This window comes from Rattus rattus, chromosome 2, assembly GCF_011064425.1.
Source record: "Rattus rattus isolate New Zealand chromosome 2, Rrattus_CSIRO_v1, whole genome shotgun sequence".
In the NCBI taxonomy this organism is placed as follows: Eukaryota; Metazoa; Chordata; class Mammalia; order Rodentia; family Muridae; genus Rattus; species Rattus rattus.
The window spans coordinates 176,562,141-176,586,682 of record NC_046155.1 but is presented as its reverse complement, the minus strand read 5'-3'; the positions used below and the strand labels follow the sequence as shown (position 1 = coordinate 176,586,682).

The 24,542-nt window shown below is 40.5% G+C and overlaps 1 long non-coding RNA gene across 1 annotated transcript in view; it reads left to right on the top strand.

Annotated features, from left to right (window-relative positions):
• Positions 1-7,744, top strand: part of LOC116892646 — a 49,813-nt gene extending 42,069 nt beyond the window's left edge. The window contains exon 2 of the long non-coding RNA XR_004386960.1: positions 7,615-7,744. This is a non-coding gene — a long non-coding RNA (uncharacterized LOC116892646). The remainder of the gene's footprint in view (positions 1-7,614) is intronic.
• The last annotated feature ends 16,798 nt before the right edge of the window (positions 7,745-24,542 follow it).

The following is a 24,542-nucleotide window of genomic DNA, read 5'->3' as shown; positions in this document are numbered from 1 at the left end:
TCTCTCAGGAGAGATCTACATCCGGTTCCTGTCGGCCTACACTTCTTTCCTTCATCCATCTTTTCTAATTGGGTGGCTGTATAAGTATGGGCCACATGTGGGGCAGGCTCTGAATGGGTGTTCCTTCTGCCTCTGTTTTAATCTTTGCCTCCCTATTCCCTGCCAAGGGTATTGTTGTTCCCCTTTTAAAGAAGGAGTGAAGCATTCGCATTTTGGTCATCCTTCTTGAGTTTCATGTGTTCTGTGCATCTAGGGTAATTTGAGCATTCGGGCTAATAGCCACTTATCAATGAGTGCATACCATGTGTGTTTTTCTGTGATTGGGTTACCCCACTCAGGATGATATTATCCAGTTCCATCCATTTGCCTATGAATTTCATAAAGTCATTGTTTTTGATAGCTGAGTAATATTCCATTGTGTAGATCTACCATATTTTCTGTATCCATTCCTCTGTTGAAGGACATCTGGGTTCTTTCTAGCTTCTGGCTAGTATAAGTTAGGCTGCTGTGAACATAGTAAAGCAGGTGTCTTTGTTATATGTTGGGGCATCTTTTGTGTATATGCCCAAGAGAGGTATAGCTGGGTCCTCAGGTAATTCAATGTCCAATATTCTGAGGAATCTCCAGACTGATTTCCAGAATGGTTGTACCAGTCTGTAATCCCACAAACAATGGAGGGGTGTTCCTCTTTCCCCACATCCTCGCCAGCATTTGCTGTCACCTGAGTTTTTGATCTTAGCCATTCTCACTGGTGTGAGGTGAAATCTCAGGGCTGTTTTGATTTGCATTCCCCTAGGACTAAAGATGTTGAACATTTCTTTAGGTGTTTCTCAGCCATATGGCATTCCTCAGCTGTGAATTCTTTGCTTAGCTCTGAACCCCAATTTTTAATAGGGTTATCTGTTTTCCTGCCATCTAACTTCTTGAGTTCTTTGTATATTTTGGATATAAGCCCTCTATCTGTTGTAGGATTGGTAAAGATCTTTTCCCAATCTGTTAGTTGCCGTTTTGTCCTAATAACAGTGTCCTTTGCCTTACAGAAGCTTTGCAGTTTTATGAGATCCCATTTGTCGATTCTTGATCGTAGAGCATAAGCCATTGGTGTTTTGTTCAGGAAATTTTCTCCAGTGCCCATATGTTCGAGATTCTTCCCCACTTTTTCTTCTATTAGTTTGAGTGTATCTGGATTGATGTGGTGGTCCTTGATCCACTTGGACTTAAGTTTTGTACAGGGTGATAAGCATGAATCGATCTGCATTCTTCTAAATGCTGACTTCCAGTTGAACCAGCACCGTTTGCTGAAAATGCTATCTTTTTTCCATTGGATGGTTTTGACTCCTTTGTCAAAAATCAAGTAACTATAGGTGTGTGGGTTCATTTCCCGGTCTTCAATTCTATTCCACAGGTCTATCTTTCTATCTCTGTACCAATACCATGCAGTTTTTATCATTATTGCTCTGTAATAGCAATATTGAGTTCAGGGATAGTGATTCCCCCCAGAAGTCCTTTTATTGTCAAGGATAGTTTTAGCTATCCTGGGTTTTTTGTTATTCCAAATGTACTTGCAGATTGTTCTGTCTAACTCTATGAATTGGATTGGTATTTTGATGGGGATTGCATTGAACCTGTAGATTGCTTTTGGTAAAATGGCCATTTTTCTATATTAATCCTGCCAGTCCATGAGCATGGGAGATCTTTCCATCTTCTGAGATCTTCTTCAATTTCTTTCTTCAGAGGCTTGAAGTTCTTATCATACAGATCTTTCACTTGCTTGGTTAAAGTCAAACCGAGGTATTTTATATTATTTGGGACTATTATGAAGGGCGTCATTTCCCTAATTTCTTTCTTGGCTTGTTTCTCTTTTGTGTGGAGGAAGGCTACTGATTTATTTGAGTTAATTTTATACCCTGCCACTTTGCTGAAAGTGTTTATCAGGTTTAGTAGTTCTCTGGTGGAACTTTTGGGATCACTTAAATATACTATCATATCATCTGCAAATAGTGATATTTTGACCTCTTCTTTTCCAATCTACATCCCTTTGATTTCCTCTTGTTGTCTGATTGCTCTGGCCAGAACTTCAAGAACTGTCTTGAATAAGTAGGGAGAGAGTGGGCAGCTTTGTCTAGTACCTGATTTTAGTGGGATTGCTTCAAGTTTCTCTCCATTTAGTTTACTGTTAGCTACTGATTTGCTGTATATGACTTTTATTATATTTAGGTATCGGCCTTGAATTCTTTTTTTTCCAGGACTTTAATCATGAAGGGGTGTTGAATTTTGTCAAATGCTTTCTCAGCATCTAATGAAATGATCCTGTGGTTTTAATTTTCAGTTTGTTTATATAGTGGGTCACGTTGATGGTTTTCCATATATTAAACCATCCCTGTATGCCTGGGATGAAGCCTACTTTTTCATGATGGATGATTGTTTTGATGTGCTCTTTGATTCGGTTTGCCAGAAATTTATTGAGTATTTTTGCGTCAATATTAATAAGGGAAATTGGTCTGAAGTTCTCTTTCTTTGTTGGATCTTTGTGTTGTTTAGGTATAAGAGTAATTGTGGCTTCATAGAAGGAATTTGGTAGCGCTCTGTCCTTTTCAATTTTGTGGAATAGTTTAGATAGTATTGGTATGAGGTCTTCTATGAAGGTCTGATAGAATTCTGCATTGAACCCATCTGGACCTGGGCGCTTTTTGGTTGGGAGACATTCAATGACTACTTCTATTTCTTCAGGAGTTATGGAGATGTTTAAATAGTTTATCTGTTCCTGGTTTAACTTTGGTACCTGGTATCTATCTAGGAAATTGTCCATTTCCTGCACATTTTAAAGTTTTGTTGAATATAGTCTTTTGTATTAGGATGTGATGATTCTTTGAATTTCCTCTCATTCTGTAGTTATGTCTCCCTTTTCATTTCTGATTTTGTTAATTTGGACACACTCTCTGTGTCCTCTCGTTAGTCTGGCTAAGGGTTTGTCTATCTTGTTGATTTTCTAAAAAAACCAACTTTTGGTTCTGTTGATTCTTTCTATGGTCCTTTTTGTTTCTACTTGGTTGATTTCAGCTCTGAGTTTGATTATTTACTGCATTCTACTTCTCCTGGGTGTATTTGCTTCTTTTTTTCTAGAGCTTTTTGTTGTGGTGTCAAGCTGCTGATATATGCTCTCTCCTGTTTCTTTCTGCCGCCACTCAGAGCTATGAGTTTTCCTCTTAGCACAGCTTTCATTGTGTCCCATAAGTTTGGGTATGTTGCACCTTCATTTTCATTAAATTCTAAGAAGTCTTTAATTTCTTTCTTTATTTCTTCTTTGACCAGGTTATCATTGGGTAGAGCATTGTTCAACTTCCATGTATATGTTGGTGTTCTTCCCTTATTGTTATTGAAGTCCAGCTTTAGCCTGTTGAGGTCTGATAAGATGAATGGGATTATTTCTATCTTTCTGTATCTGTTGAGGCCTGTTTTATAACCAATTTTATGGTCAGTTTTGGAGAAAGTACCGTGGTGAGAAGAAGGTACATCCTTTTGTTTTAGGACAGAATGTTCCATAAATATCTGTTAAATCCATTTGGTTCATGACTCTCTTAGTCTGTCTATGTGTCTGTTTAATTTCTGTTTCCATGATCTGTCCATTGATGAGTGTGGGGTGTTGAAATCTCCTACTATTATTGTGTGAGGTACACTGTGTGCTTTCAGCTTTAATAAGGTTTCTTTTATGTATGTAGGTGCCCTTGTATTTGGAGCATAGATATTTAGGATAGAGAGTTCATCTTGGTGGATTTTTCCTTTCATGAATATGAAGTGTCCTTCCTTATCAGTTTTGATGACTTTTGGTTGAAAATCAACTTTATTTGATATTAGAATGGCTACCCTAGCTTTTTTTCTTCAGACCATTTACTTGGAAATTTGTTTTCCAGCCTTTCACTCTGAGGTAGTGCCTGTCTTTGTCTCTGAGGTGTGTTTCCTGTAGGCAGCAGAATGCAGGGTCCTCATTGCATATCCAGCTTTTTAGTTTGTGTCTTTTTATTGGGGAATTGAGTCCACTGATGTTGAGAGAATAGGAATAGTGACTGTTGCTTCCTGTTATATTCGTGGTTGGATGTGAGATATGTTTGTGTGCTTTTCTTGTCTTTGTTTTGTTGCTAAGACGACTAGTTTCTTGCTTCTTCTAGAGTGTAGCTTGCCTCCTTATGTTAGGCTTTAGCATTTATTATCCTTTGTAGGGCTGGATTTGTAGAAAGATATTGTGTAAATTTGGATTTGTCATCAAATATCTTGGTTTCTCCATCTATGTTACTTGAGATTTTTGCTGGATACAGTAACCTGGGCTGGCATTTGTGTTCTCTTAGGGTCTGTATGTCATCTCTCCAGGATCTTCTGGCTTTCATAGTGTCTGGTGTGAAGTCTTGTGTAATTATGATAGGTCTGTGTTTATATGTTACTTGAGCTTTTTCCCTTACTGCTTTTAATATTCTTTCTTTGTTTTGTGCATTTGGTGTTTTGACTATTATGTGACAGGAGGAGTTTCTTTTCTGGTCCAATCTATTTGGAGAACTATAGGCTTCTTTTTTGTCTATCGGCATCTCTTTGTTTAGGTTAGGGAAGTTTTCTTCTATGATTTTGTTGAAGATATTTACTGGTCCTTTGAGCTGGGAGTCTTCACTCTCTTCTATATCTATTATTCTTAGGTTTGATCTTCTCATTGAGTCCTGGATTTCCTGTATGTTTTGGCCCAGTAGCTTTTCCATTTTACATTATCTTAACAGCTGTGTCGATCATTTCTATGGAATCTCCTGCTCCTGAGATTCTCTCTTCTATCTCTTGTATTCTGTTGGTGATGCTTGTATCTACAGCTCCTTGTCTCTTCCTTTGGTTTTCTATATCCTGGGTTGTCTCCCTTTGTGCTTTCTTTATTGCTTCTATTTCCATTTTTAATTCCTTCACCTGTTTGATCGTTTTTTCCCTGTAATTCTTTCAGGGATTTCTGTAATTCCTCTCTACAGGCTTGTATTTGTTTATTTTTTATTTACGTTTTCCTGCAGTTCTCTAAGGGAGTTCTTTATGTTTTTCCTGAAGTCCTCCATCATCATGATCAAATGAGATTTAAAATCAAGATCTTGCTTTTCTGGTGTGTTTGGATATTCAGTGTTTGTTTTGGTGGGAGAATTGGGCTCCGATGATGCCATGTATTCTTGTTTTCTGTAGCTTGGCTTCCTGCACTTGCCTCTCGACGTCAGATTGTCTCTGGTGTTACCTTGTTCTGCTATTTCTGACAGTGGCTGGACCATCTTATGGGCCTGTGTGTCCGGAGTTCTCTAGACCTGGTTTTCCTGTTTTCTTTCAGCCAGGTATGTGAACAGAGTGTTTTGCTTTTAGGCCTGTCTACTGGTCTTCAGGTGTTCCTGTGGGTCTGTGTACTGTGTCCAACAGGCAGGTAACTTGGAGCAGAAACATTGGTCTTACCTCTGGTATCAGGCCTAGAATTGCTCATGGGGGGCTGTGCTTCAGCTCTCCGTGAGGGCAGCAACCAGAAGGGCCTGCCCTGCCTGTTCTCGGGCCCCTGTGCACATAGGTCCCAGATGGTGTTAGGTGTTTTCCTCTAGAGTCAGAAATGTGGGCAGAGTGTAGTCTCTTCTGGCTTCCCAGGTGTGTCTGCCCTCTGAGGGTTTAGCTCTCCCTCCCATGTGATTTGGGTGCAGGGAACTGTTGACCACCTCCCTTCAGGTCCGGGAGGTGTCTGGATTGCAGGGGACCTGCCTCTTGAGTCCCCCTATCTTGCTGTTCCCAGAGGTTCGATACAGTTTCGTCTTGGGCCAGGGATGTGGGCAAGGGTGGGAGTATTTGTGGTCTCTCCCACCCTGCAGTTTCAGGATTGCTCACCTGTCTGGGCGGTGAGCTCTCTCTCCCACAGGGTTTAGGAGCAGGGAGCTGTGGGCTGGGGAGTCCAAGTCTTCTTATAATATATCTCCATTCCAACATTTCTCCAACATATCTCCATTCCAATTTTATGACCTCTTTCAAAAAATTATTTTGTATTTAGTTATTTGTTCATTTGTTTTAAACCCTAAGTCCAGGTAGTTGCTGCCCATACATGCAAATGTGTGAAGTAATCCACTGAAGCATAGATAGGCAACATACAAGTTATCACTCTTCCACAGAAAAATAATTTTACTTCTCCAAGAAACCATCAGTTTTCAATAATTTTTCAGCTATTTGTGAAGTTTTGGTAGTTTAGTGTGCGTGTGTGTGTGTGTGTGTGTGTATTTGTGTGTGTTGTGTATGTGTGTGTATATGTGTGTATATGTGTGTTCGTGTGTGAATATATGTGCACAAGTGCTTTATGTGTATGCTATGGCACCTTCATGGAAGTCAGAAGAAAATTTTCACAAGTTGGTCCTCTCCTTCCATCTCATTGAGACAGGATCTCTCTTCCTGTCTTCTTGCTTCCAAATGATTTTCCTGCCTCTGTAGCTTATCTCAATGCAGAATTGCTGTGATTACAGACATTAGCTGCCATATCTGGCTTTTTGTGGTTTTTAGGAATTGAACTCAGGTTGTCATGCTTGCTCAGAAACCTTTATCCACAGAGGCATCTCCCCAGCACCCATCTCCTGCTCCTGACAAAGTTTTGCTCTTAAGGGAATGATTTCCAAGAATGACAGAAATGAAGTTGGCACATTACCCCTTCTCATCTGGAAGAGCACAAACTCTGAGATGAACTAGGCTGGTACAGTGTGTGGGCGCCCTTCCTGGCACTTCATGCTATTATGTCTTCTGTCACTCTGCTTGCCAGAATGCCCCCAATTCTCAGGCAATTTGACAGACTTTTAACAGATTAATTAGGCCACCACATTCAGGGCAGATTAATGGTAACATCTTAGGAGACACCAAGGGGAATCCGTGCAATGCCGTAAATGATAGGTGATAGTGGAGGTTGTGAGATGTGTGCTAGTTTTGGAGAGTTCTGAGGAGGAGACCCACATAATTTGCTAAGCTGTGAGGAAAAGAAAGTGTGGAGAATAGTGCTGTATTTTATTGTAGACTGCAATACTAGAAGATTGGAATTCTCATTATTTGACACAGGAAGTAGCACAGGAAGAGGAGCTTAGGAGCATGCCTGTCTCGTTTCCATTATTCCTTCTCTCTCCCTCCTCCCTCTCCCCCTCTCTCTCTCCCTTCTCTCTCTCCCCTCTCTCTCTCTCTCTCTCTCTCCCTCTCTCCCTCTCTTCCTCTCTCCCTCTCTTTCTCCCTCTTTCCCTCCCTTCCTCCCTCCCACCTTCTTCCTCCTTGCCTCCCTCCAACCTTCACTCTGTTTATATACATGCAAGACACCACCATATCTGCACATCTGATACAGTCTTTGCAAATTAAAATAGATTTTTATGTGTATGTATGCATGTTCAGGTGCTCATGGAGTTCAGAAGAGGGAATTGAATTCCCTGGAATTGTAGTTACAGGAGCTTCTGAGCCACCTGATATGGGTGCTGAGAACCAAACCCCAGGTGCTCTGTATGTGATGGTAACTGCTGGGCCATCTCTCCAATTCTGTTAAAAAATTATGTGCATGGGTGTTTTGCCTATGTGTAATTCTTGTACTACATGTCTGTCTATTATTCACAGAGGGCAGAAGAAGACACTGAGTCACCTCTAACTGAAGATATGTGGATGTTGGGAATTGAACCTGAGTCCTTTGGAAGGGCAGCAACTGCTTTCAACAATTAACCACTGGACATCTCTCCAGTCCCCAATTTTGTTTCGTTTTGTTTTTTCTTGTTTTTAAACAACATTGTTACTATGTAACCCAGGGTGTTCAACTCTTGATTCTCCTACCTCTGCCTGCCTCCTAAGTGATAGAAGAACAAGTGAGTCCCACCTGTTTTTTTAGTTTAGTTTTTGTAGTTTGAGCAGTGTCTTTTGTTTTCCTTCCTCTAAAACCAAGGCTAATTGTAGGTCCTCCTTACCTGTTTCAGTGGGCCCTTTCTACCTATCTGAGTCCATTTTGCTGAGGACCTCATCTTCTGCTGAAGTTCCATAATTCCATTAACTGCAATGTTCAGCTCTAGTATCTCTACCCATCTCATTTTGTGGCTTAGCTGAAATTCCAGTTCCTGTTTTTTGTCAGTTGTCTTTGTCCCACACTGGCTACTTTCACTTTCAGAATCAGCAAACCCCAGACAGTTGTATACTTACCCAAAGTGTGATTACCTCTTCAACAGCCTTCCTTGTTCTATTATTTATTTATTTATTTATTTATTTATTTATTTATTTATTTAGAGACAGGGTTTCTCTGTGTAGCCCTGGCTGTCTTCCAACTTGTTATATAGACCAGGCTGGTCTCTAGCTCACAGAGTTCTGCTTGCCCTTGCCTCCTGAGTGCTGGGATTAAAGGTATTCATTGCCACGGCCCAGTTCCTTGCTTATTCCAAAATTGCAAACTCTTGGTCTTTCTGTCTTAGAGAGACTCCAGTATATAATGTTCTGTCTTGTTTGTCCTTTTTCTCCATGTTTTTCAATGTTGAGGGTCAAGTTCAGGGGCTGAAACATGCTAAGGCAACTTGCTTTATCACAAAGCTGCACTTCTATCCATTAAAAAATGATTTCTATATGTATGAGTATTTTGCCTTTAATTATATCTATGCATCACATCATGTTTCTGGTACCCTTGGAAAGCAAAAGAGGGTGTAAGATCCGCTAGACCTAGAGTTACAACTAGAGTCGTGAGCCGCCATGTATGTTGGGAATCAAAATTGTATTCTCTTCGGCCCTTCATCCATTTTTTTTTTCAATAGTGAAAAGGTTAGTCCATAGTAAGCTAGGCTGTGGTTTAGGAGAGTTAAAAGTTTACTTGAAAAAAAGGAATAAACCACAAGATAGCTTGTCAGCAACTTTGTCATAGAAAAGGGAAGAAGTAGTCAGAATCAAAATGAGTTGAGGACATAATAGTACACAAACCAGAAGGTCATTTGTTTGAAGCCAGCCTGAGCTGCATATCGAAACCTTGTCTCAAACAGGGCCATCTCTCTATCTGTCCCCTAGAGAATGGCGCCTCAGGGCTGGGGATGGAGCTCAGCTGGAAGAGCATTTACACTTAGCATGTATGAAGCAAACCTTTGGTTGAAGCTCTATTTAGCCTGAAGTGGTAGCAGAGAGTGGCCTTATCTGGCATCAATGAGAGGAGAGGCCCTTGGCCCTGTAAAGGCTCAATGCCCCGTGTAGGGGAATTCCAGGGTCGGGAGATGGTAGGGAGTGGGTGGGTGGGGGAACACTCTTATAAAGGCAGGGTAAGGGGAAAAGGGATAGGGGATTCCAGAGGGGAAATCGGGAAAGGGGACAACGTTTGAAATGTAAGTAAAGAAAATATCCAATAAAAAATGTACCCCTTCCTCCCAAAGAAACTCAAGAGGTGGAGGAGACAGGAGGATCAGAAGTTCCTTGGGTACATAGAGAACTCTAGGCCAACCTGAGCTACACAAGCTTTGAGAAACCAGCTCAATTCTATTTTGTAGTCAGGAACCACTTTGATACTATAGCTCTTTGATAGAGGTTTAAACAGTGAGATCTCTGTTTATTGTAAAACTTATGTTTCTGCAACCCCATAAGAACAACAATACCAACAAACCAGAGCTTCCAGGGACTAAACTGCTACCCAAAGAATATACGTGGACTGACTCACGGCTCCAGCTGCATATATAGCAGAGGATGGCTTTGTTGGGCACCAATGGTAGGAGAAGCACTTGATCCTGCCAAGGCTAGACCCCCCCAGTTTAGGGGAATGTCAGGATGGAGAGGCGGGAAGGCAAGGTGGTTGGGGAGAGGGAATACCCTTAGAGAAAAAGGGGAGGGGGATGGGATACGGGACTTATGACTAGGAAACTGGGAAAGGAAATAACATTTGAAATGTAAAAATATCCTGTAACAAATGTTCTAGGAAATCTTTTTTTAAAAGTTTTGTCTCTGTTAAAGGAATAAAATTGTGGGCCACTCTTCATTATAGAAAAAAAAATTTGAAGATCATTTTTCTGTATAATCACTTCAAAAACATGAATATCAATTTGGAGGTAAGAGACATCTGGCATTTCTTAAATTAGTGTTGCAGAGAAAGCTATCATTTTAAACATCAGCAAAGATGTCAGTTTTTGTATTAATGACATGACTACATAATTATTGAATTATGTATGCTATTTTTATATATGGATACCTGTGTAATAATCAAACCAGGGTATATACTGACAGTATAATTTTGCATACACCAAAATTTAAAGAAATTCACAGCTGTGAAGAGTAAAGTCCTAGTTATAGAACAGCCAGCAGTGGAGCTCCAATCAGCAGAGAGCATTAGGACATAAGGATTGGAATAGTGGAGTTGGTGACAGTGATGGTAGTTGTTTGCTCATAGAGCCATGGGGTAGATGGTAGCCAGGACCCTCAGGCATGGAAGGGGACAACATGTAATGATGAGAGTGCTGACCGGAAATGAGGCTTCTGATGTGACCATTGATGTAGAATGGTTGGGTGCCATTTCCTAAGAACTCTTGACTTGGGACTTTCTGTGACTGCATCTTCAGGAACCCTAGAAAGAGTGACACCGAAGGCAGGAATTCTGCTTGGCAAGGCAGCTTACTACCATGTGGACAAACAGGACTCTGGTATTTCTGTTTACAAACCTAGTGCAGTCCACATTGAGAATTTGATCAAAGGACCATAGTCATTACTCTAGTCAGTTTTTCACATTAACATACATCCAAGTGAAAATAACTAATCTGTAAGACTCAAATCAAAGAAATAAATTGTAGAGAAAGGAAGAAGAAACTTCAACCTAAGACTTACACATTCCAACAGATGAAAAAAGATACAACACATGGGAGTCAAAACTCCACTCTCACATCTACATAAGTGAGTACTTCACAGCATCAGAAGACAAAGAGGATGATGTAATTAGATTGCCAGATCAAGTTTGTGGTGAACTAATGTTACGCAGTTTTAAACACTATGATGGTTAGAAGCCCCATTTCCAGTCTCTCACTTTGGATCTCTATTTTTTATTTCATTGCAAGTGATTATTGGCCCAGGAAGTGGCACCGTTGGGAGGTGTGACTTTATTGAAGTAGGTGTGGCCTTGTTGTAGGAAATGTGTCATTGTGGGCAAGGGGCTTTAAGGCCCTTATCCTAGCTCACTGGGAACCAGTCTTTCCCTGTTTGCCTTCAGAATGAGATGTAGAATCCTCAGCTCCTCTTGTACAATACCTGTCTGAATGCTGCCATGCTCCCACCTTGATGATAAGAGGCTGAACCTCTGAACCTGTAAGCCAGCCCCACTTAAATGTTGTCCTTATAAGAGTTGCCTTGGTCATGGTGTTTGTTCATAGCAGTAAAATACTAAGATAAACACCAAGTAGACAAATCAAGTAGAATTAAGTCCAAAGAATTTAACACAGAGAGAAGAAAGTTTTCAGAGGGTACAAATGAAATAGTATCTTGGTATAAAAATTTAAAATATGGAGAAACAGTGCAAAGAACTATATGGGAATTTTGTAAATAAAAACATCAATCAGTAAAACAATGCAATATAAAGCATTGGTATCAGATAAAATTACACAGAAAAAAAAACACCAAAATATCACAAATGAAGGGCAAGATCAATATAATAATACACATAGGTATATATAAAGAAAATGTACGCAAGAACATAACCAAAATTTTAGGACACATTCAAAAGACAAAATTTACAAATATCTTGGATAGAAGAATAAAATCAAATTGTTGAAACAAGCTTTCCTATGAGATTATTATCAATAATTTCCCATACCTAGAAAATTAATAGACATCCAAACAGAGGGAGCATTCTTAACTTCAAATAAGCACTATCAGAAAAAATTCCTCTATGACATTACCATAATTAAAATTCAAATAAAATGGCATTAAAAACTGTAAATGACAATACAAAGTCCCATAAGAAGGCAAAAACATGAGGATAACGTTGGGTCTGTTGTACACAATACTACAAGCTAGGAGACTATGAAACAGTGAACTTCAGGCTTTGAAAGGAAATAATCATCAGCCAACATTTCTACACCCAAACATTATTTAAGACAATTTAAAGCCAGAATTAAGGCAACTCTAAAATACTCATGATTACTGTGCATTTGTGTGCATGATGTATGTGTATCAGCTGGCATGTGCTGTGGTATGCACATGGAGGTCAAAAGATAACTTAGGAGTCAGTTCTCTCCTTTTGAAGAACCAGCATCCCCACATATTAGGCTTATACGCCATTTTACACTAAGGATAAACTAGGTTCATTCCTATTCATGATTAAACCTATGTTTCTGGAGGACTGGGCTATGCACCACCTGTAACTTTGACTACAAATGGTTCCATGTTGCCTGTTCCAGGAATTGAAATCATGTCTTTGTTGCAAAAAGTTGTTTATAACCATCTTGCAAACCTACTTCTGTTTCAATAGCCTTGTTATGACTATGTGTTGTTACCTCCACCTTGTAACCATGTCTGTGTTTCAGGAGGTTGTTATGACTAGCTTATGATGTTACCTACTAGCTTCTTGTTTAATCTTCTCTATAAACTGAAACACTGTTGGAGGTAAGGTGAGGAGAAACAGGTGCTTTTTTTTCTCCTCTTAATTTTGACTAAAACTGCAAATGAATCCATTTTGTTTAACCCACCAAAATTAAAGAAAAAAAAAAACCCCACCTATTCAGATATTCCTGGGAGCCAAACTTCTATGAGCCTGCTTCCCCAGGCATAGCTGTATGCTTGTTGAAATATCCACAGTTGTCATCTCGATTCAGGTACCTGAATTTGGTTCTGGAAGGCAAGGACCTCTTCCCTAATTAAACTACTATTTTTTTTTCATTTCATAAAGGTAACAGTGGAGTAGCAAAAGGTAAGGATAGGATGTTTGCACAGGTTGCAATCCAGCTCCATGTCTTCATGCAAAACATTTTTCAAATGAATGAAGCCACTGAACCACAGTGTGCTCATCTACAAAAAGGGTCTCACAGTAGAAACAGTTTTATCACAATAGAATAAAAATTGATGTTGAGCACTGTGGCACATGCCTGTTATCCTAGTATGCTGGGAGCAGAGGCAAGACTATCGTAAGTTTGAAGCACGGTATTCTGCAGTGGGAGTCAAGCAAACTGCAGGTATTTAAAGGTATTTAAAGATATGCCTGGCATAGAGAAAGGGCTAGGAAGCATCCGCTGTTATTTTTATTGCCTCCCTCAATTCTGTTTCCATGAAGTGGTTCTACTGATATATTCAGTCAAAGAACATGATTGTGCAATCTATATGTCTACAGTTTATCTTATTTTTTTTTTTTCTTTTTTTTCGGAGCTGGGGACCGAACCCAGGGCCTTGCGCTTGCTAGGCAAGTGCTCTACCGCTGAGCTAAATCCCCAACCCTATCTTATTTTCTTAAAGATGAAACATCAAATCACCAGAGAAACTTCTTAGTGCACTGGGCATCAGGTAATGTAGAAATCTGTAATTGGCTAAAGTGGACAGTGACGGGGAGGAGCTAAGCCTTCAGTGGGGCATTCCTATCAGCCCCTGCAGGATTCAAGGAACATCACAATGGAACTGAAGAGATGGGTAAGTAGTTAAGAGCACTTGCAACTCATGCAGAGGCCCTGGGTTTGGTTCCTAGTACCAATATGGTGGCTTCCAGCCATTGTCTGAAGTGCTATTGCCAGGGGATCTGATGCCCTTTTCTGCCTTCTGTAGGCACTGTATGCATGTGGTATACATAAGTGTAGGTAAAACACATATAAGATAAATACAAATGCATATTAAAGTAATAAAGAATGTCATAGGAGCGGGGCCCAAAAGATTGTAAGAGTGAGAGGATGGGGAGATGTGCTTGAAGAGGATGCCATCTGGATAGAGCCTTTGCTTTTGCGAACTCACGGCAGCTGTGGTTATCTTCACGAGAGTTGCACAAGGTTGGGCCCTGTCTTGTTAGGGCTCTACTGATGTGAACAGACACCATGACTAAGGCAACTCTTATAAAGGACAACATTTAATTGGGGCTGGTTTAGAGGTTCCGAGGTTCAGTTCATTATTATCAAGGTTGGAACAGGGCAGCATCTTGGCAAGCATGGCACAGGAGGAAATGAGAGTTCTACTTCTTTATCTGAAGGCCACTAGGAAAAGGAAAAGACTGGCTTCTAGTCAGCTAGAAGGAGGGTCTTAAAGCCCACACCCACAATAACACACTTTATACAACAAGGCCATACCTACCCTAACAAAGCCACACCTCCTAATAGTCCCACTCCCTGGGACAAGCATATTTAAATCACCACAGGCCCGTCGATATTTTACTGCTGACAGGAGATGGGCTTCACAGGTACTATTGGTAACTAACAGTTGTTGGGAGAAGGTGTTTCAGCTTTTTGAGCAGTGTAACCACGGATAAGTTTCTCCTTCTCCAGTAAACATGTACCGCTTCCTGGTCTTGGAGCAAGCAACCCTAATTAAATATAGTGGGTCATACACCAAGAAGACATAGAAATAAAAAGGGGACTTAGCGAAAAGGGTTTCTATGGAGGAAGAAAGGGGACCAGAGGGCATGAAAATGGCCAAAATTATTTATATAAATATCTGAAACTATTCAAAACAATGAAAAGAAATCTCAAATATCCCCTTAGGTTATTATACTATCTTTATTAATTATCACTTTTGCATTTGGAATTGAGTCAGCTCTCAGAACAGTGATTTTCCTAACTCCTAGCTATGGCTGAGCTGCTTCAGTGTCCTCAGCCATCCATCTTACTTCCTCCTGAGCTAGCTCACCATTTCTCAAACTACACATTTCTGCAACAGCAGCAAGATCTTCCTGACATCTTTCTCAAGCCCACGTTTTTGTTGTACTTTATTTTATTTTTGCTTTGGACCACAGGGTGGATGTCTTTTCCATTGGTGTGCTGGCTGCACCCTCCACTGTGGCTCACTGCATTGTTGAAGGACAGCCTTTTAGTCTGTAACACTGTGCAGTGTTGTCCTTCAGGCAGATGCCACAAGGATTACTCTCCTCCCTTCTCATGGCAAGCTGTGAACTCTCCTCTTCTCCTCCGAGCAGGTTGGGCACCCTGGCTACCCCCTTCTGGCACTTCAAGTCTTTGCAAGGCTAGGCACTTCCTCTCCCACTGAGGCCAGACAAAGCAGACCAAGCTGTATGCTCTTAATCGATTCTAACCAGTGGAATGTGTACAGAAGTGACTTGTGCCACTTCAGTGTTCTAAGAGTGAAATGCTGGGTGGCCGCAATGGAAGAGGAATCAGTATACACTGCAGTGAGGAGAAAGATTTGTGAAATCACCACAGAAATCAATATGGAAGCCCCCCTCCAAAACAAAACTCCTAAAAATAAAGTAACTATTTGATCCAGCTAAACCACTTCAGGATATATGCCCAAAGGAACCATATTATTCCTGCACATTTATGCTTATTATAGCACTATTTACAATAGTCAGGTTATAGATCAAAGCTAGATGTCTACCAATAAATGAATAGATAAAAGAAAATATGGCACATATACAAAGTGGGATTTCTACCCAACCATGAAGGAGAATAAATTTGTGGCACTATTAGGAAAATGAATGGAAGTGTGGAAATATAACAGACTCAGAAAAACAAATATTATATATAGACTAATATGTAAATGTGCATTGATGTATTTGTATATATAAAAGTAGGTAATGGGTGAGTGAACATGAAAGAAGTACAAGGATATATATATATATATATATATATATATATGTGAAAACATCATGATTAAACCCATTACTATAGAAATTTAAAAAAGGTAAAGATAAAGATAATAAATGGATATACCATTGTCTTTCTCAGGTTCAAGGCCTAGTGAAATGAAGCCAGAGAACTGGGTACCTGAGTTACCCCAGGAAGAACTTCATATGCTAGCCTGGATCTCCCACATGGCAGTCTCACACCATGGAGGAATAAAAATCATGTCCATTCTTTTTTCCTGTTTATGATTTTGTTTTGAACTATGTGTGTATGTATACATTTATGCATATACATATAGGTGCCTATGGAGGCCAAAAAATGACATCAGATCACTTGCAGCTGGAGTTAAAGACTGATATAGTTTGATGTAGGTTTTCAGAACTAAACTTGGGTCCTTTCTAAGGAGAGTATAAATTCTTTACCACTAGCTATCCTTTCTGGGTCCAGCCTGGTTCATTTTAAAAGGCATAAAACATGACTTCAAGTTATATAATCTTTGAGGAAGTTTGATATATATTTTTCTTAGACTATGGATTTCATTGACTTGTATAATTCAAGTGTCATGTACACATAGACCTGATTCAATACATAGCCACCACTGTGAAAATGGTCCAGTTGATCAGAAAAATGAACAAATCTATATATGGTTATATAAAAGCATGACTGATTTAAGCCTCTCCATTTTATTTTAGGCATGCTAAGCACAGTGATGGCAAGCTCAAATTTAACTGTGTCTCCCTTGGCAGGTCAAGGCCAACATAGCTGATGTAAACCTGATATGTTGATCAGAGATGGTGTTCATGGAGGACATGGGCAGGCACAAGAATATTTTAAGAGAACAGTTCTCCTTTATACCCCTGTCAAGAAAGAGGACCCAAGCCAGGTGTGAAACACTTGGTAAGAAAACCATAGTAGTTACGATGTGGCATCTGATAGCCAGAGCTGTATAGCTGTTGGCCAGGCTGAGGCTAAGAGAGACAGCATAATATTACTGTGTGTGCTTCCTGAGTTTCACTTGGCATATTTTAGAATCATGAGAGCCTATAAGTTGTGAGTTTCGGAGGCTGGAAAGACAGGCACCTAGACACAAGTTCTGCTTTCGTCCATGATGTAGACATGTCCTGGTTCAAGGGGAGAACAGAAAGTGATAGAGGGGTAGTTTCTATTCAGGCTTCCTGTTTCCCTGACCCTAGCTAGAACCAAAAACCGTGAGGCTAAATCAAGCCTAGATTTTGAGTAAAATACCGAACATTTAAAGTTGGAGTTTGTTTTCATGTAGTCTGAGAAGAGAGGGCAGGTTTTACAATAAGGTGTGAAGGTCTATCTTCACTTGGTCTATTTCAACAGAGCTGGTGTTAGAGGAGAACAGGCTGATAGGGTAATGTTCAAAATGATATGAAGTCTAGATTCTTATTTGGAACTCATTAGACTTTATTTTTTTCTTTTTGTCTTAACTGAAAGATTGATTTTTTTCCATCTTTATTAAATTGGGTATTTCTTATTTACCTTTCAAATGTTATTCCCTTTCTCAGTTTCCATGCCAACATCCCCCTAACCCCTCCCACTTCCCTTCTATATGGGTGTTCCCCTCCCAATCCTCCCCCCCATTACCGCACTCCCCCCAAGAATCCCATTCACTTGGAGTCCATCCTTGGCAGGACCAAGGGCTTCTGCTTCCATTGGTGTCCTACTAGGCTAATCATTGCTACCTATGCAGTTGGAGCCTAGGGTCAGTCCATGTATAGTCTTTGGGTAGTGGCTTAGTCCCTGGAAGGTCAGATTGGTTAGGATTGTTGTTCATATGGGGTCTCGAGCTCCTTTAAGCTCTTTCAGTTCTTTCTCAGATTCTTTCAATGGGGATCCCGTTCTCAGTTCTGTGGTTTTCTGTTGGCATTCACCTATGTATTTGCCATATTCTGGCTGTGTCTCTCAGGAGAGATCTATACTTGGTTCCTGTCAGCCTGCACTTATTTACTTCATCCATCTTATCTAGTTTGGTGTCTGTATATGTATGGGCCACATGTGAGGCAAGCTCTGAACGGGCATTCCTTCAGTCTCTGTTCTAAACTTTTCCTCCCTATACCCTCCCAAGGGTACTCTTTTTCTCATTTTAAAGAAGAAGTTAAGCATCCGCATTTTGGCCATCCTTCATGAGTTTCATGTGTTCTGTGCATTTAGGGTAATTCAAGCATTTGGGCTAATATCCACTTATCAATGAATTCATACCATGTGTGTTTTTCTGTGATTGGGTTACCTCACTCAGGATGATATTTTCCAGCTCCATCCATTTGCCTATGAATTTCAAGAAGTCATTGTTTTTGATAGCTGAGTAATATTCCATTGTGGACATGTACCACATTTTCTGTATCCATTCCTCTGTTGAAGGGCATCTGGGTTCTTTCCAGCTTCTGGCTGTTATAAATAAGACTGATATGAACATAGTGGAGCATGTGTCTTTGTTATATGTTGGAGCATCTTTTGGATATATGTGAAGAGAGGTATAGCAGGGTCCTCAGGTAGTTCAATGTCCAATTTTCGAACTGAGAACAGAATCCTCATTGGAGGAGTTAGAGAAAGCATTGAAGGAGTTCAAGGGGCTTGCAACCTCATAAGAACAACAGTACCAACCAATCAGAACTCCCAGGGACTAAACCACCACCCAAAGAGTATACATGGACAGACCCATGGCTCAAGCTGTATATGTAGCAGAGGATGGCCTTGTTGGGCACCAATGGGAGGAGAAACTATTGGTCCTGCCAAGGCTGGACCCCCTCCCAGTGTAGGGGAATGTCAGGGCAGGGAGGCAGGAAAGGGGTGGCTGGGGAGGGGTAACACCCTTATAGAAGAAAGGAGAGGGGGATGGAAGACAGAGCTTATAGTGGGAAACTGGGAAAGGGAATAACATTTGAAATGTAGATAAAAAAATGGATTCAAATGACTGCTCTTCCAAAGGTCAGGAGTTCAATTCCTAACAACTACATGGTGGCTCACAAACATCTGTAATGGAATCCGTTGCCCTCTTTTGGTGTGTCTGAAGAGAGCAACACTGCTCATTTATGTAAAATAAATAAATCTTTTGAAAAATGGAGTCAAATGAGCCATCTGAGTTTGGTGTCTGCTGTTGGAGATTAATTGGGTAGGTGGGGCTTCTGAAACTTCAGACATTGATCACTTTAAAATAAAAACCTTCTTGAGCTGGATTCACATTTGGACTGGTTACTGGAACTCCTTTCCTCCTGCCTCCTCTCGGTTTTTGTCACTGCAGTTCTTTTAGATAGGGATAATTTTGGGTCAGAGTTTTGGACTGTGGGTTGGCAAGCCCATCCCTCCACTTGATTCCCTGTCTTTCTACTGGAGGTGGACTCTACAAGCTCCCTCTCCCTACTGTAGGGCATTTCATCTGAGGTCTCTCCCTGTGAGTCCCGAGCGTCTCTCACTTCCCAGGTCTCTGGTACATTCTAGAGTGTCCCCTTGTCTGGTGGGGAGCAATGGGGGATCTTCTTGGAGATGGGGAGGAGGAATGGGATGAGTAATTGTCAGAGGATGGAGCAGGAGAATAATGACTGGACTGTAAAAAAGATTAAATAATAATAATAATAATAATAATAATAATAATAATAATGCAAAAAGGAGGAAACTCAATCTTAAGCTAAATCTGGGGGTGGGGTTTGGATGCAGCCACCTTTACTCACAAAACAGTATGTAAAATTATACATTATATTTTGCTTATTATAGCTGTAAGAAACAGCATTAAAATTAACCAACTGGTTTATTGATAGCTACTGATCCTGAATGTAGCATTGTTGTCACTACTACTAAAAAAATAATAAATTACTGATACAAGTACCAAACCAAACCAAAACAAAAATACCTTCTAAGTGTAGTGAGATCAGAGGTAAGAGGAGTCAAGTTTAAGTGGATACTTTCTTCTTTTGTTCCTTTGAGACGTCAGATGCTGAAAATAGCATACTGCTCTGTCTATGATTGCTCAGAGTATCATTTCCTATACCTTTACCTGTTATTTCCCCCCTCAGAAATACAGTGCCCAGAGACAATTTTAGTAAAGATAGTGCCAGTTGGAGCCTTCATGTGGTAGGAACCAGACCCTGCACATGCAGACTACTTGCTTCTCCACTTAAGAGGGTCTGGGGGAGAAGAGGGATGACACATCTCAGGCAAGTGCCCTTAAATCATGAGAGTTATGTGCTATAGGCCAGCAGACTGGACCCACAGCTGGGAGGTCTAAGCAAGAGCGGATTCTGGCTGAGGTGGTAAAGCATTGCACTCTATTACTCTTTAAGCCTGGCAGAGGAATATTCTTCCCTTAACACATAAAATCTGTTCTCCTGTCTTAACATGGAGATCTCACTGTTGGTTAAAGGAAAAACTGGAGAGACTGGATTTCTCTGCAATCACCACTGAAACTAAAATCCCAGAAGTTATGCTAATCATTTCCTGCGACTTCTAAATCAGTGGTTTGAGCTGAGTGTGCATAGTCAGAGAAATCATATGTCCACTCAGTGCAGGAAGTTCATAGGTCTTGAGCGCCCTAGATTAGGAGAAGATGGGTCCCATAGTACATACCTAAGCCCTCAGTCATATTCAATACAGAGACACATATGGCCATATGACTCAATATTCCCTTCCGTAGAAGACGCCTTCTTGGTGTTAGCAGTTCCGGGAAATAGGTGTGCACACTCCTCCAACTCCCCAGATACAAGTTCTTCCTCTGTTACCACAGAAGAGAACAGTAGCTCTTTAATTAGCCCATGCTTGCCTCAGAGTCCAAACTTCAGAACAGCCAGGAAAAGAAATTAGATTTTTTCTGGTGATTTCACTGTCATTTTGAATCATATATAAGCATCCTCAGTATAGCCACAATTCAATGCAGGTGAAACTCCAATGCTCTTACAAGTGTAACTTGGCAAGATAAAGGAGTCAGTAACTCTCCAACCCATAACTCATGCTAAAGTGGTAAGCAGAGTGCAAAACTGTCTATTCCCATTAATATAAATGCATCACTCAGTAAAATTGACTGTTTAGGCCACATATAACAACTGCTAAGCTCACACTAACAGAAACGAGCATGCAGGCCCAAGTTCTGCCTTCATGGATTCAGCCAATGGTGTATCAACACGGCCCCTGCAACCCCTTCCCAAGGCAGGTACTTTAAACATGGTCCAATCCCATGGCTAGAAACTGAACCCTAACCATGACTCCAATCTATGGCTACTGAGGTCAGTAGTCTTAGGGAAGAAAACTATTGTTTTGCTAAATGAATGTGTTTTCAAAGTGCCCCTAAATATTTGTGTTTGTGGCCATATATTTGTGCTGCTCTCAAGCTTGGCCAGAGAAGCTTCTCATTGCAGTGCCTAGTGGTTAATGTTGACACTCATAACTATGTAAAATACTGAGGATAAGCAGTAGTGAATACTCAGCAAAAGATGGGATAGCTATCTTCTGTCTCAAGGCTCAGGAAACACCATAGAAGTGGGGTTAAAGCCAGAATGTGGGGCAAGCACATGTGGGCATAGAACTTGGGGACTGAGGCACTAGACAGAAGAACTGCCTCAGACCCTGGAGAATCTCAGACTTGAGAATGGCAGAAGTGGTGCCAATTCCCCGACAAACTTCCTAATCTGGAACACATAACCATGGCACCCCACTAAGGAGACCATGACAATTAGTCATGTAGCATAAAAATCCGCAGTTCTCCATGCTAATGAGGTATCTAAATAGTCTCTGAGTGTTCAGCCAGTGAGCTTCCCTTTCTGGCCATTCCTTTCCACAAAAGGTATTTAATTCCTGGCTCACTGAGGAGGGTGCATGCATTCACATTTGCCATCAAATAAAACAGCTTGGTAAATCAAGGGCCATCTCTTTCATCAAGGAATGCTAGGACCAGGTTGGGGTGTGAGGGGGTCTTCATCAGGAGCTGGCCTAAATCTCCAGGAGGTGGCTTTCTCTCCCAGCCCCTTTGTACTCTTGAAACCAAACCAGATTCATCCGACCAGAGTTGAGCCTTACACTGTGTGCCTGGCTAGTAGATGCCCTGATAGGAAGCCCTGACCCATGAACCCCAGTTCCCAATTTCTAGCAGTATGCAGATGACACCTGGGTACCCAGGAGACTGGGAACCACATCATCCATCCCAGACCCTGCTGTTTCCCATCCAAGAAAACTCAGAATGAGGACTCCCATTTATGGATTGTGTTCTGCCTCCACTGAGTGGTTTGCCAGTAGCATTTGGGCATTTAAGAGGCAAGGCAGACACACGGCCTGACATCAGAAGATGGGGAGAAGTGCTTTGAAATGATGGACATGATATGGCTATTAGACTCCCAAACTTGTAGCAGCTATGGTGATCTGCACAAGATCAAGCCAGTTGGAAATCCAGCATGGATGGTGAAAGAGCTGCCTAGGTTCAACCTCTAGCTTAGGCTCAATTAGCTATTGATGACTTCTGTGAGTGGGAAAGTTAGTTTTCTTTAAGGGTGTGGCCTATGGCTGGTTGACAATGTGCCAGTTGATGGGTTTATATCCATGGATATTTGGAAAGCACTAATTGGATTCAATTAGTGGGTAAATAAATAAATAAGTAAGTAAGTAAACCCATCACAGCATGGTGGAACATACCTGCCATTCTAGAATTTAGGAGATAAAGGCAATAGGATCTGGAATTCAAGGTCTTTCTTAACTATAGTGAATTCAAGGCTTAACTATAGTGAATTCAAGGCTTAACTATAGTGAATTCAAGGTTTAAAAACATGGCACCAAAAAAAAAAACAAAAAGAAGCCAAACAAACAAACAAAAAAAATTATGGCACCATGATTTTAAAGAAACAGGAGGATAAGGAGGAGAAATTAAAATGTAATATGTATATGTATGAAAACTAAAAAGTGTAATATAAAAATATTGAATTCTACTCCATAGACTATAAAAAAGTTTCTCTGTTGATGTTTGAGAAATATAGTAATTTATCAGTGTAATGATAAGTCATTAGGAGTTTGTTTATATTTTTTAATTTTCATACATGCAGTCAAAATATCCATATACACAAAACAAAATGAAAACTATGTTAAAAAAGTTTAAAGGGTTTGAGCTATAACACAACAGCAGAGTACTTGCTTGGCAGGTGGGAGACCCTAAATTCATTCCTTTCTAATGAAAAGAAGAAAAGGGAATGTGAAAGATGGGAGGGAGAGTGTAAGGGAGGGAGGGAAGGAACTCCGAAAATGGATCATCTTGAGTTTGGTTTAGCAGCTGAGCAATTTTCCAGCGACCCAGGTTAGTATTTTTGTTGGTGGTAGTTCATTCTGCTATACAATGACTGTATGTGTGACCTACAGATGCCACATCCTGATGATGCAGTTGTCAGTGATGGACAGACACTCACGAGGGTAAAGATCCCCTTGTAAAACCCTCTGTAAGAAAGAGAGTGAATCAGTGAATGTGATTGTTGTGGGGAGGGAGTAATGGGGGGAGGATGGGGAGGGGAGCACCCATAATGAAGGGGAGGGGGAGGGGCTAGGGGGATGTTGGTCCGGAAACCGGGAAGCGGAACAACATTCGAAATGTAAATAAGAAATACTCAAGTTAATAAAAAAAAAAAAGAAAGAGAGGGTTTATTCCCACCAATCCTCAATACATAAAGTTTAATTTACTTTATCACTTGGTCACATTTGGCCATCTGAGCTGCTGTGGACAAACTGGGCCTGGTGGCGTAGGCCTTGCAATCCTAGCTACTCAGGAGGCTGAGGTAGGACAATTGCAAGGTCAAGTGTGGGTGAAATGTTGGACTGTTGAAATTGTCTTAGGTCAAAGTTCAACCCTCCCAGGCTCAGAACAGAACTACTTACACAGAGATAAGACTTTATGAGTAGGTCAATTGAGTATATGCTGTTTTGTCAACCATCAACAGTTTCAGCTAGAGGGAAAGTGGGGAATCACCATCTCCAGACACAGAGAACTTTAGAGACTCTCTAAGAGGATGCCACACTACTCTACTTTTGTTCATCTTGACAGATGGTCATCCATTTGTCCTCAAACCCCAGGTCTGTCTCTTTAGATTTCAGCATCTTTAGAATTTTGCTTATTCTACTTCATTCTATCCTAGTTTCAATGATAATGAAAGAATATAGAGAGGAAGAGAGAATAAGGAGGAGAGGAAAAGACAAGGCAGAAGTTTTTGGAAAGAGGGAACCCCAAATGAAAAAATACATCTATCATATTATCATATTGGCCTGTGAGCAAGGCTGTGAAACATTTTCTTGATTAATGATGGGTATATATCAGCCTATTGGTGCACCTGGGTTACATAGGAAAGAAGACTAAGCAAGCCATGGGGAACAAGCCAGTAAGCAGCTTTCCTTCATAGCCTCTGCTTCAATTCTTGTCTCTAACCTCTTGCCTTGAGCTCAGTTAAAGTCTTACTGGAAATCTAAGATGACATAAACCACTTTCTCTCCCACTCGCTTTTGCTCATGGTGCTTTATCACAGCATTAGAATTCATAGCTAAGACAGAAAAAAACCATAAAATTTGTTCTATTAACATTTTAACTGCATAATTTACTAATATTGACTATAGGTGCTATGTTGTCTTAGAGTTACTTATATTAATTGACCAAAAGGTTTTGCCTCTTGATAAATAACTTCCCAATGTTTTCCCTTCTGGTAGATAACATTCCAAATTTTGCTTTTATGAATTTGACTTGGACTATTTAATTTTTGAGACAAAAAACCTTGCTATATAGGGCTGGTTGGCTCAGAACTCATTATGTAG